At 35.9% G+C, this 13,688-nt stretch overlaps 1 long non-coding RNA gene across 3 annotated transcripts in view; it reads right to left on the bottom strand.

Moving 5' to 3' along the window:
* LOC107976696 (uncharacterized) overlaps positions 1-13,688 on the bottom strand; it is a 188,303-nt gene that overhangs the window by 101,215 nt on the left and 73,400 nt on the right. The window contains exon 4 of one of the 3 annotated variants that reach the window (XR_010148711.1): positions 3,303-3,392. The exons of the other annotated variants lie outside the window; for them this stretch is intronic. This is a non-coding gene — a long non-coding RNA (uncharacterized LOC107976696). The remainder of the gene's footprint in view (positions 1-3,302; positions 3,393-13,688) is intronic. 3 annotated transcript variants of the gene reach the window in all.

Below are 13,688 nucleotides of genomic sequence, written 5' to 3'. Positions count from 1 at the left end.
ACTCAAGACTTGCGAGATGCTAAATAAAAATCCCATTATTTTGTGCGTGTATGTTTTAATATCTGCTCCCCTTGCCTGACTACAACTCAATGACCTTCAAATGCAATATCCATTGTTGCAGTTACTTTCATCTTTACCTGAGTGAAGCAGAATCAATGTTCTTGTCCAGCAATTCCAATTAAGCCACTATAGACAACTCTGCTGAATCTGCAAGCTTTGGATTTATATTGAGTTAATGAAAGCTGAAAGGAGTTCCCATATTACAGCCACACTTAATGCATCCTTGTCAAAAGGAAAGGTAATTATAACATTGCACGTACACATTAGGTTGATCAACTTAAGCAAGGTGACAACCATGAATTGATCATGTGAAGGTGTCAATAAAAATCCCACCAGCTGTTATAAAATGTACCACTTTTAGATTATTTAATTCTCTAGAGCCTGGCTGGTTCCGATGATTGGTGAAGAAATAAACATTTAGAGTCATTTATTTTCAGGTCAATGTTTTAAATAGACCTATAGGTAGCATCAAAGCCCCATATCAATTAGTTTTTATTATTTAGACAGAACTCAGGTCTTAGTCTAACAATTTATTTCTGTGTAGGTAAATCCAATAAAAAAATTTTAATATTTACACTTAGTATTTGGAATAAAAACAACAATTTTCCTGAAAAAAGCAAGGGAATTGTTAAGATGCAGGCTCTTGGGATGTAGGCGTTAGACACACCATAAAGCATTAGCTTTGCTGATCAATTCTAACATTAGGTTTTGACCTGTTGGATTTAATTAGAGAGAAAAAAAAATCCAAACTTTAAAGTGGTAAGGAAAAAAAAAAGAGTACATCTGGTTATTTAAGTACTGTCATCAGTTAACCTATGTAATAATGTTGACTGATGGTTGGCAAACTTGACTATTTTTATCAACAATGTATTATGCTAATTCCTTATTTAAGATAGTACCGATAACACACATCTATTCCCTCTTCTCCTTTAAAGTAACAAGGAAAACACAGTCTATAAAGAAGGGCTGCTGACTGCACTGGAAATAGTGCACAGGGAAGGGAGGATTCAGGAAGAGAAACTTGAGCTCTGCAAATCTTGAGCTAACATGAACTTCTCCAGACTAGATGGCCCACTGGAGGGGTAAACTAAAATGCCTTAATTGGTAGAAAAAGGTCAGGATGTGTGGGCAAGTAGAGGGAGCTTCCCACAGACAGGGAGAGCAGCTAATTTTGCAAGAAATAGGGTGTGACTGAGGCTGGATTTACAATAAACCTGGATGACATGCAGAGCTGTGACCTTGGATAAGTGAAGGTAAATAAAATGTAAATTGTCAACCAATGTCTGTGACCAAAGAGCCAGAATTATTTTTCTTTATTAGGGAACAGAATCGTACCAACCCAGCAGGGTGCTGTGACAAGGTATTCAGAGGCCATTTAGCAAATTCTCCTAATATCCCAGCTTATCTCAGCTTCTCCCTACACTTTTTTTCTACAAACAGCTGGTGCAGGAAAACTTCCAGCATTCAATGAGGGGCAAAATCATGGAATTTATGTAAACATACTTAAAGGAACAGAGAGAAAAGTAACATAATGAAACAAGGTCAATAAAGAATATACATCAGAAAATTATGGTAAAATCAGTTTCAGATTATAATCAAACATCTTAATGAAAATCAAAGAAATTAAATGAAGCATGGCCTCACTGGGGAGAAAAAAAGGAGAGCAGAAAGAAAAAACATAAAGGTTCAAGGGGAATTGACTTTTTTTTATAAAGGACATGAAGTGATAGAGAAAATCAAAGCATAAAAACATGAAAGTCACATTAGACATAGAAATTACTAAAATGTCAAGATCATGTAGAAGAAAGCTTAAGAAAATTGAGCATATTGAAAGAAAAAGAACTAGTTTTGTTAATTAACAAAGACTAAATGTTAATTATGGAAGACAGTTAAAGAAGAGCACTCACTGTATTCTGAAGAAGATTAAAAAAAAGTCAAACAGAAAAATTCAAAGATAAAATAGAAGTCTCCCATAACAGCAGTTTAAGTAACTAATTAATTAATGATTAATTTAAAGAAATAAATTTAATTGTTGATTAATTTAAATGATGATTAATTTTCAACTCCCAGGAAAACAATTTGATACAAGACAGTTTCATAAACCTTTCTAGGAAGAAGTATTATGGTACAAATTGCAGCCATCCAAGAAAATAATAAAGAACATCATTATAAAGTATGGCAGTGACTACTAAATCAACATAAATGTAAAAGTAAGTGTAAATACATGTGAAAATTATTGTTACATTACACAATATAAATATCAACAATAATGACAATGTGGAAATAATAACCTAATTAGCAAACAGGGAGAAAGGTTGAGAAAAAAAGTTTATGAGGAAATATTCAAAGAAATAATGATAGAAAAATTTCCAAAATTAAAGAAAAACATTATTGCAAAAGACTGACAACTCCTCTTAAACGCAAGGAAGACAAATAGACATAAATTAATCCTTATTGCAAAAGGCCAAGAATTCTTCTTTAATAGTGTTAAAGAAGAATTAGGTGAGAGGGTTGACCTTAATAGATACAGTAATTTTTAAAAGTGTGTTACTGGCCAGATGTAGATAAATAGTTAATAAAGCAGAATAAAGAGACCAGAAACAAACCAACTATATAGAAAGTGGTAAGCATATAAGAAATATCAATGGAAAAAAAAGGAATATTTAATAAATGGTGTTGGGACAATTATCTATATAAAAAAATTAAATGGAGAACTACTTCACCCTATTCTCCGAGATCATGCCACTACACTCCAGCCTGGGTGACAGAGCAAGACACTTCAGTCTCAAAAAAAAAAAAACAGTTCAGAAGTCATCACTCCCACCTCTACAACAAGAAAAAGCTCAGCAAACTGAATATTAACAACTGTTCTTGGACCTACTATAGAACTGAGGTTACATGAAAAACCACCACTTGAAATCAGAAGACACAGGTGAACAGAGAGAATCACAATCAAGATCAACTTACCCGAAGCAACAGCAGTTGGAGCCATAAATTGGTGGGAACATTTAAATAGGAACTTTGACAAATTATGGGGGGCAGAGTTTAGATTACTGTTAAGAATGAGAAACTCCTGAGGGCTGCAGTCATAGGGGACCCTACACTTTTATGAGTATTACTTTCAGGAACCCAACCAGGCTTTCATAGTAAAGAGTCAAGTAAAGCCTTTGTTTCTGTCAGGGAGAAAGGAAAAGTAAAACATTTTGAATAAACCCGAAGCATTCCCCATAATAATGACTTACTGAGCAAGGGAAGAGAATTAACCAAAATCTCATCAGTGTTGGGAGGAGAGAAGTTAGCTGACTCTACCCCTTCTAGTCTCTTTGTCTCACCTAAGGGTAAAAAATGTTGAGAAACATTTGTGAAGTTCACAGTCCAGGGACACAGGCCCAATAAAAGAGTGATGCTTAGTGATAGGATTATAGAACATTACCTTTCACCCCTCACCTTACCACTATATCAACAGGACTCCAGTATAATAAAAATGGGTTACAGCTAAAAGAGCTACAAGACACAACCCTATTTAGGGAGTTTTCAGGGAATCTCAAACACAAGAGAGGAGCCAAAATGAGGACATTAGAAGAAAATGAAACCTCTGAAACCTACAGCTACAGCAATATTAAATGCAACACAACTTCTAGCCAGGTTAATATAAAATTTCACATGAAAGGTTTACTTAACTCAGTTGTTATTACTCAATATATGATTTCAAGTTTTCAAACGAAAATTACAAGGCATACAAAAAGGCAAGAAAAACACAGTCTAAAGAAACAAAGCAAGTATCACATCAGATTCAGATAGGCAGATATTTTAGAATTATCCAAACCAGGAATTTTTTTTAAAAACTATCATTAATATTTTAAAGGCTCTAATGGAAAAAGTGGACAACATGCAAGAACAGATGAATAGTATAAGCAAGATGAAAACTCTAAGAAAGAATTAAAAAATGCTAAAAATAAAAAATACTACAGCAGAAATGAAGTGATGGGCTTATCAATAGACAGGACACAGCCCAAGAAAAGAATCAGTAAGCTTGAAGATATATCAGTAAAATTCCCAATCATAAATGCAAAGAGCCTATTTGTTCTCCAGTATTCACATTTCCCTTCCTCCTCAGGAAAAGAACCCCCAAATTGTACCCAGTTGTCTAGAACAAAGACTATTGTTTCCAGTTTTTATTGCAGCTGGACATGGCCACATATTTAAATACTGGTCAATGAAGTGCAACTGGAATAAATAAATAAATGTGAACTAAGTCTGAAAAGTGCAGTTACAGGAACAGCGTAGCTTTTCCTCCCTTTTTCTCCTTCCTACTACCTGGGACATGATTGCTGGAAAAAGCAAAAAAAAAAAAAAAAAAAAAAAAAGCCATCTTAGACCATAAGGTGACCTCGGGAATAAAAGCCACATAAGCATATAAGCATAAAACAATAAAATAGAAAGAGCCTGGGTCTCTGATGCCAACCAGAACTTAGCAAAAAGTAAACATATCTTGTCTAAGCCATCATTATTTGGTTTAGACAAAGAGAAATTTGCAGCCAAACCTAACAAAATTAATATACTAATTTTTGTTATTTTGAAACATATATTTTTCTCTTTTATATTTCTTCTAAGAAACTTGGAAATAATTGTAGAGTAAAATAGGGTTTACAATTAATCTTTATCCAAATAAGAACAAGGTAAGATCTTACTAATTTTTGTTATTTTGAAACATATATTTTTCTCTTTTATATTTCTTCTAAGAAACTTGGAAATAATTGTAGAGTAAAATAGGGTTTACAATTAATCTTTATCCAAATAAGAACAAGGTAAGATCTTTAAAATGTTCCTATTATTAGGCCAGGGGCAGTCGCTCATGCCTGTAATTCAAGCATTTTGGGAGGCCGAGGTGGGCCTCCTTGCTTGAGACCAGGAGTTCGAGACCAGCCTGGCCAACATGGCAAAACCCTGTCTCTACCAAAAATACAAAAGTTAGCCGGGTGTGGTGGCACACACCTGTAATCCCAGCTACTTGGGAGGCTGAGGCATGAGAATCTCTTGAACCTGGGAGGCAGAGGTTGCAACGAGCCAAGATCATGCCACTGCACTCCAGCCTAGGTGACAAAGCAAGACTCTGTCTAAAAAAAAAAAAAAAAAAAAAAGTTCTTATTATTAGAAGATGGTTGCTGTTTAATATATTCTTGGACACAGTTGTAATATTTATGTGGTGCTTTCCCTCTTCTTTGTTTAAATAAAATTTTATTATAACCCTATATTTCAGGCAGTGTGGAAGGCAACATTTTCAGTGGAGTGAAGCATAATAGAAGATTTTTTTTTTCACTTATGTACTCACAAACTCAAGAGTCAGGCTCATGGATAAATTAAAACCATCATGCACTACGAGGGCAATCACAGATGCGTGTTATGGGAACACTAATTATTCATGGAGTCAAGGAAGCCTTATGGATCAAAAGGATGAGATATGAGCTAGATCTTAAAAGACAGAGAGTAATTTACCAGGCAGAAACAGAAAGGAAAGGTATTCTAGGAAAAGGGAATCACTGAACTTGAGAGATAGAAGCAAAGCCAGAGAAAGTGCACCGAGAGAGGAAAAGTTGTGTTAGAGTTGGTCCAGGACAGAACTATGTTGTGGAGTACAGTTCATCACACAGATAGGATATCAACAAAAAACTCTGAGCTGACTTAAGCTAAATTGAATATTATGGCAGCATATAAAAGATTTATAAAGGCCACTTTAACATGGAAAATTCTAGTGATATAATTTTTAAGTGAAAATGACAGAATTTTGAATTACATATTCAGTGTCATTATAATTCTGGTGAATTGCAATTCTCTGCAGTTCTCTGACGATTTGACTAGGCATCAATAAGAATTTAATCATGCACTTAACAATTGTTCATGTTGGCTGACCGGAAGACTTTTCCCCATATTAACTTTTGGTTCCAAAAATATCAGATCCTGTTTGCTACTCACAATTTTCTGTGCCATGCATCAAAGGATGTGTGCATACTGCAATACAACTTCTGGCCCTGCAACATCAAGTCAGAACACTAGCCAGGTCAGCAGAAAGAAGTCTTCTTGGACATCATTTCCACAGAAGCGACTGTGAACCATTGAAACAAAACCTACCAAAATGCATCCACAACTCATCTTCTCTTAGCCAGATCCCCCCCAAAATGCCTGCTGCCACTTCATTACCACCTGATGTGAGAAGAAGCATAACGGATGAAAGTCTGAGTGGAGAAAGACAGCAGTCTTAACAATTTCAGTTAATTGACCTTACTTCTGCAAAGTTTACAAAAACATGTGACCATGATAACACATTGCTAGTGTCTCTCCCAAGCCTTAAGAGGGTTTTTTACAAGTGAGGGGCACTGAAGTTGCAGATCTATGACTTTCACAGTAAATATGTCTCTGTACTCTGTTTAAAAACAAAGCAAAGCAAAACAAACACACAAAAAAAGCTAATGTACAAAAAAGGGCTGAAAGGAAGTACCCCTAAAGTATTAGCAATGTTTATATTTAGGTGATATAACTGTGGGTGGATTTATTTTTTGTCTACTTTTCTGTTATTATCAAAATTTCTTTGAAAGACTATCTTTTGCTTTGGCATTTAAATGACTAAATTAGTTTAAGTGATATTTCTGGCTTTCTCCATATTACACAAGCTGTAATCTTTGATTTATTTTTTATCAGATAAGGATCACGAAAGATGTTTTAGCTCCCGAAGAATTTCTTCCCTTTAATAAGACATTTCCAGTCTTCTGAATAGTTTATTCACAAGCTATAGCTGCTCCACCAAGTCTTCTCTAAAACACTGCATAGTTGAACATATAGAGTTGCAATACTTACAACTTCATTGATAACCAACAATATGCGATAATAAGGATAAGACTTCCTGACATAGTGCCACAATTCTTACTGATTAAAAGATAAATCTATATGCCAAACTTTCTCCTCTGACATATGTGTGACAAGTTAACAGAAGTAAAATGGCCCTCAACTTTTCTTTCAGGAAACACAATCATATTTATGTACATGGATGAATCCAAGAATAATTTTATTTACTCTTAGAATGAGTTTTAGAGTCTGTTGCTTAAATAGTGTTAAAATGCTGCACATTCCCATCATGAATACAACAATGAAACCCACAAGAGTCCACATATGGTCATCGCGAGTCAATGAGTTTACAGCAAATTTCCCAAACTGGTATTACACAGAACATTCTTTCAAATGGTATTTATGGATATGGTGTGGAAAAAAATTTTCTTAAATATTTGCTAAACACTGGGTCAAATAAGTTGTGTGTGTGTGAGAGAGAGAGAGAGGAGAGGATTTGTCAGTTTTTTAAAAACTACTGGACTACTGACTTTAGTGGGTAAACAAGTGTTGTACCTTTTCAAAAGAAAAGAGTATGCTGCATTTCTCAAATATATTTGATCATGGAGCAAATTTTTCTTCCTATAGCTATTGAAGTCCCTAGATGAACATTTTGAAGACCACCATTTGGAAAAATGTTGAGTTACATTCCGATTCTTCATAGAATATGTGTATTGTATGAACTGTGGTATTTGGGATCATTGAAAATATTTGTCATCTGTCAACAATGAAATTTAAACAAACCATTGCTACTTGGGCGCTGGTTTACCTTTGCTTAAAGGCAAATTCCATATTTATATTTTTAGCATAACTCGATTTGGAACATTGCAACACAGGAAAACAACTAAGCCCCCCAGGGCAGTCACTGTGGAAACCTGTTAAAAAGGAGGTGGGGGAGAAAGGTAACTGTGGAAGCAAATTATTAAAATCTTCAAGATAAAATTATAAAAGATAAGTTCACAAATATGTTCAATAAAAATGCATGTCTACCAGTTACCTACCCTTTTAAAGTAAAGAGCAATAACATGCTAAAGGAAAGCAGATGGAAAAGAAGTTACATTTCTTTCTCCAAATTGTTATTAGAAATATAAAACTCAAAGGAGTCAATGAGAGGCTGGGTCATGCTCCCAGGCTATTGCTTTGCCAAATAACACAAAATACTGTCAACAATATCAATTTAATGTTCAGGAAAACATCACATTCTCAAATGAAAAGAAAAAAAGTAAAATGTATCATTCCATCGTAACTACAGAAAAAATACACTGATAAATTAAAGCTGCCATGGAGGTCCAAAGTATTATTCCAAATTACAAAGAGTGAATATGATACTCAAGATATGAAGCATACAAATGAGATATACTTGGTTGGCACCACAGTTCTTGAAAGGCAAATACCAGCTGGAGGTAGCAAAGATAACCAAAATTCCAATGGGAAAAGGACATTGCACATTGAAAAGATGGAAAATATACAAGTGCACACAGTGATATCTTTATTAAGAAAACCACTTACTATTTTCTAAATAAAAGGTATCCTTTTCAAAATAACATCCCTGGGCCGGGCACGGTGGCTCACGCCTGTAATCCCAGCACTTTGGAAGGCCGAGGCAGGTGGATCACCTGAGGCCAGGAATTCGAGACCAACCTGGCCAACGTGGTAAAACCTCATCTCTACTAGAAACACACACACACACACACACAAAATTAGCCAGGTGTGTTGGTGGGTGCCTGTAATCCCAGCTACTTGGGAGGCTGAGGCAGGAAATTTACTCGAACCCGGAGGTGGAGTTTGCAGTGAGCCGAGATCGTGCCATTGGACTCCAGCCTGGGCTACAAGAGCAAAACTCTTGTCTCAAAAAAAATAAAAAATAACATCCCTGGAGTAGGAGCCATTCATCTTCATAGATTGCAGATAAAATAACATACAGGCCGGATATGGTGGCTCATGGCTGTAATCCCAGCACTCCCAGTGGCGAAGGTAAGCAGATCACTTGTGGCCAAGAGTTCGAGACAAGCCTGGGCAACATGGTGAAACCCCGTCCCTGCAAAAAATACAAAAACCGGCTGGGCATGGTGGCGCACACCTGTACTCCAGCTGCCCAAGAGGCTGAGGTGGGAGGATCACCTGAGCCTGGGAGATGAAGACTGCAGTGAGCCATTATCACATCACTGTACTCCAGCCTGGAAATAGAGTGAGACCTTGTCTCAAAATAATAATTATAATAAAAATAATTTACAGACAGACCTCAAGATTGTGGTCATTGTTTGCCTACTATATACTCTTTTGGACTATTTATTCTTTGAACTTTGAAAATCAAGTTTTAAGATTATCACGAAATGTGAAATAAAAGTATCAATGTCCTATTTTATGTGATAGCCGTACATTGTGATCCAGGGCTATGCTGAAGACAATTGTATGTATGTCTTCCCAACTCCATGTTCAGTGACATCAATGCAGAGATGGCTTGAAATCAAGCTGGGGTGGAAGTTTTTACACTACAGAAATTGACAAACACCAGAAATCAAGGTTTTATCTTTTCAGATAATTGACTGTCAGCACGACTCTGGTAATAACTTGTCAGCATAACTCTGGTAATAACTATTAGTGTTCTGGAATTCTCTTGATTATTGACAGCTAATATTAGTTTTCATTAAAATATTAAGTCTCTGGTACTTGTACCTAGATTTACATTTAACATATAACATGCAGGGATAAAAGTTATGATAAAAGATGTGGGCTCCCTCTACTATCTAGAGAGACACCCACACCTAAAGGAGGCTGCTTATAACACACAGTACAAGAAATATCAAACTTCTCTGACCAGAGCCCAAGTGCGAGGGAAATCCTGGCTCTAGTGCATTAACAAGAACAGGAAAAACTGCAGTGAGGCATAACAATGAATCGTTTTGGAAAGAATTCTGAAAGTGTCATTGGGAAATACTAAGAACATGCCAATTGTAGTTTGTAAGTAGCAATCATTAGTCAACCTTAGTAATTCGTTTAGTAAGGTTGCTGGTAAACAGAGCCACTGTGTGGGGGATTTGGTTTATGTGCACCTGCCAAAGAGGCAAGCAGGGACTGAAGTGCAATCTGCCCTCCACTTGCAAGCTGCTGGGCTACAGCCACCTAGTATCATACAAATTGACAAAGGTGTGTTATGTACTAAGGACTATCCTGATAGTAAGTAGCCCTTGGTTATAGTTAAAAATAAAGGACTGGGCTAGGCGCGGTAGCTCACGCCTGTAATTCCAGCACTTTGGGAGGCTGAGGTGGGTGGATCACCTGAGGTCAGGAGTTCAAGACCGGCCAACATGATGAAACCCCGTCTCTACTAAAAATACAAAACATTAGCCAGGCGTGGTGGCAGGTGCCTGTAAATCCCAGCTACTCAGGAGGCTGAGGCAGGAGAATCGCTTGAACCCAGGAAGTGGAGGTTGCAGTGAGCCGAGATCACGCCATTGCCACTTCAGCCTGGGCAACAAGAGCAAAACTCTGCCTCAGAAAAAAAAAAACCAATATAATAAATAAAGGACTTTAGAATGGGAGTCATTCAAATATAAGATCAATAAACAACAACAAAAGACTTGCACTTTTCAATCAGGAGCCTTCTCTTGAGACCCCTACAAACTAGTTAGAACACTGTAAAAATCATTCTTGAGAATTCCAGCCAGGACAGCTCTCTTACTGTGAGCTCTGATGTGACACATTTCTGCTCCTCCAAATACATAACAATGATAGACTTTTTTTTTTAAAGTAAAAAGAAGTCGCAGCCTGATTCTAACACAAGACAAACACGTCTGTAGACTAAAAACAGAAGAAAAATACAAACTGACAAGCAGAGCCAGAGCCCTGGCAAAGGAGTGAGCAAGAAGGGTGAGCACAAAATGAGAGAGAAAAACGGATGGACAGCCAGGGAGCGGACAGGGGTAGATCTGCAGCCATGGATGGCAAGGAGGGAGATGCTACAAAAGAAAAAAACCAGAATCCTCCACAAAATGGCAAGACAGAATGACAGTCACTGAGTTCTTCCAGCACAAGGAGGTTCATGTCACTTCTGGCAGAAGGACAGAAATTTTATATAACTTGCCATATTGTTAGAAAACTATTTTGTTAAATATGTATGTTAAAATGTTAGGAGTAACCACTAAAAGAAGTGTAATCTTTTAGCTTGCCAACCAGCAGAAGAGTGAAAAGGGAATATAGAAAAGTTTATCAGTCCATCTGAAGGCAGAGAAAGAGCAAAAAGGAACACATTAGAAGAATGTGAATGAGCACAAAATCAAGTATAAAAAAATAAGTCCGGCCTCAGCAGTGCTTGCAATTAAACTTGCTATTAAAAGACAGCATTTATCTGAATGCATTTAAAATAAAAATATGAGCTGGTTACCAAAAGCATATCTGAAACAAAATCACACGGAAAAGCATAAAATTAGAAGGAATATATATTTTTTCCAAGAAAATATCTAGCCAAAATAAAGCTAATATAACAATATTTGGATAAGATAAATAGAAGTTAAGAGAAAAAGCATTGAGAGGGATAAAGAGGAACCTTACTTAATAGTGACTAGAACAATTTACCAGGAAAATATAAAAACTATGAATTTGTATGCAACTAACAGCATAGCCTAATGTGTGTATTATGTGTGTATATGTGTGTATATACACATATATACATACATATATACATATATACACACATATACATATATACATATATACACATATATACACACATGCACACACATTAGGCTATGCTATTAGTTGCATACAAATTCATAGTTTTTATATTTTCCATTTATATATGTGTATATATATATACACATATATACACACACATTAGGCTATGCTATTAGTTATACATGTACATATATGTATATATGTACACACATATACACACACATTAGGCTATACTATTAGTTGCATACAAATTCATAGTTTTATATATACATACATATATATATCTCAAAACTAATAGAATGTCAATAGAATGTCAAGAAGAATTTGGCAAATATATAATCATGGTAGGTGATCTTAACACTCTCTGATAGATACAGCAGACTAAAGGTACAGAAAATTTAAATGACCAAATTAACATGCCTGATCTAAAGGATATATAACTCTGCACTAGCAGAAAACATACAATCTCTTCAAGTAAACATGGAATATTTACAGAAACATACCATGTACAAGGTAACAAAGAAGACCTCAACAAATTCAAAGAATAGATGTCATATAAGCAATGTTCTCTCACAATAAGGCGGTTAAATTAGAGAGAAATAAAAAGATAATTTAAAACAAAAAGAATCACCCCTAGAGTAGGAAGGAAAAAATGGGCCATGCACTCTAAGATATAGACAGTTGAATCCCAGGTCTAACACTTGCCTGCTGAAAGTCCTTGAACAAATCACTTAACCTCTCTGGGCCTTGGTTTCTTCATATGCTATATGATTGTAATATCTCTCTAACACAGATTAAAGAAGGAAATAATCTGTAAAAGCACCTAGCACAGTACTTGGCAGAAACTCAAATACTAGTTTCAGTCCTTGTACATAATGTGTGTTTAATAAATATCAATTGAATTAATAAATGAATACCAAGTGGAGATAAATATACATTCTTTTGCAAACAGAACATATAATAAATTTAATTAATCCACAAGGTCCTATTTTAAACAGAGAGAAGGAAAAATATGGCACATTCTATGTTTCTAATTATCCTCTGATTCAAAAAGAAAGAAAAGATTTTGTCTGGACGTCTGGAAAATCTGATGCCACATCCTGTTTGTCCCTCTCATGTTAATTTTTATAATCGCTTCAGATCATGAGGTTACTTTGTCCAAATAAAAAGAGGCTTCACTTGTAAAAGAAGAGAAGCTTAGAGGGCAATGCCTAGTATCTTGCAGGCCGCACCACCAGCTGTTTTCAAGAGACCCAACAAAATTTGAAGGGGACCCAACACATTTCAATGAGCATAAATCAGCTAGATAGAAGAGAGAATTTTCTTGACAGTAAGTTACCACTCCATTGCATCAGGCAGGGGTTTGTGTGATCTCCTTCCAAGTGTGACATTTCCAGACATCCTGAACTTGATACAGGCTATGTAGAAAGCTAAGATCCACCCAACGTGCAGCTGTGATAGTTAATGAGGTGTGTGCAGGGGTATAGCACATAGACAGCCTTCATCGCTCGCTATACTCTTGTTGGCTCCCCTCCCTAGAAGGTTTTCAACAGTGTAGTTTGGTTGCTTCATTTCTATGGGACTCAGAAGAAAGATTTTCTGCTCTCTTCATTGTGTCACTAGTGCCAAGGACTTTTCAATTTAATTGTTATATGAAGCATGATGTCTCCAAGGCCAATCTCAAGACTTTGGTCAAAGGGAAAAGTGTTTCCAGATCACAGTGACACATGGCCTTGGTGACAAAGCTGACAATAACAGGATGAACAATTTCAGGAATTCAGCACTACTACCAGGAAAACATGATTTATAAGCTATGAATGCTCATATTTCATATTTACCTGAAAAGCAAGACATCTTGTTTTTATTCCCACTAAAAATCCTAAATATTTCTGAGGCATCAGAAAATATGGCCTAATGTGGGAGAAAAATTAGGACTGGCTAAATCAGCCTTATACCAAAATAAATTTAAAGTAGATTTAAACATCGAATATAAAATTAATATAGGTAAATGCTTTTATATTCTTAATGTAGAAAAGAACTTCATAAGCTTAAGATCAAATGCAGAATCTAAGGGG

Source organism: Pan troglodytes, chromosome 11 (genome assembly GCF_028858775.2).
Source record: "Pan troglodytes isolate AG18354 chromosome 11, NHGRI_mPanTro3-v2.0_pri, whole genome shotgun sequence".
Classification (NCBI taxonomy): domain Eukaryota; kingdom Metazoa; phylum Chordata; class Mammalia; order Primates; family Hominidae; genus Pan; species Pan troglodytes.
The sequence above is the reverse complement of the archived record's forward strand: the minus strand, read 5'-3'. Positions and strand labels throughout refer to the sequence as shown.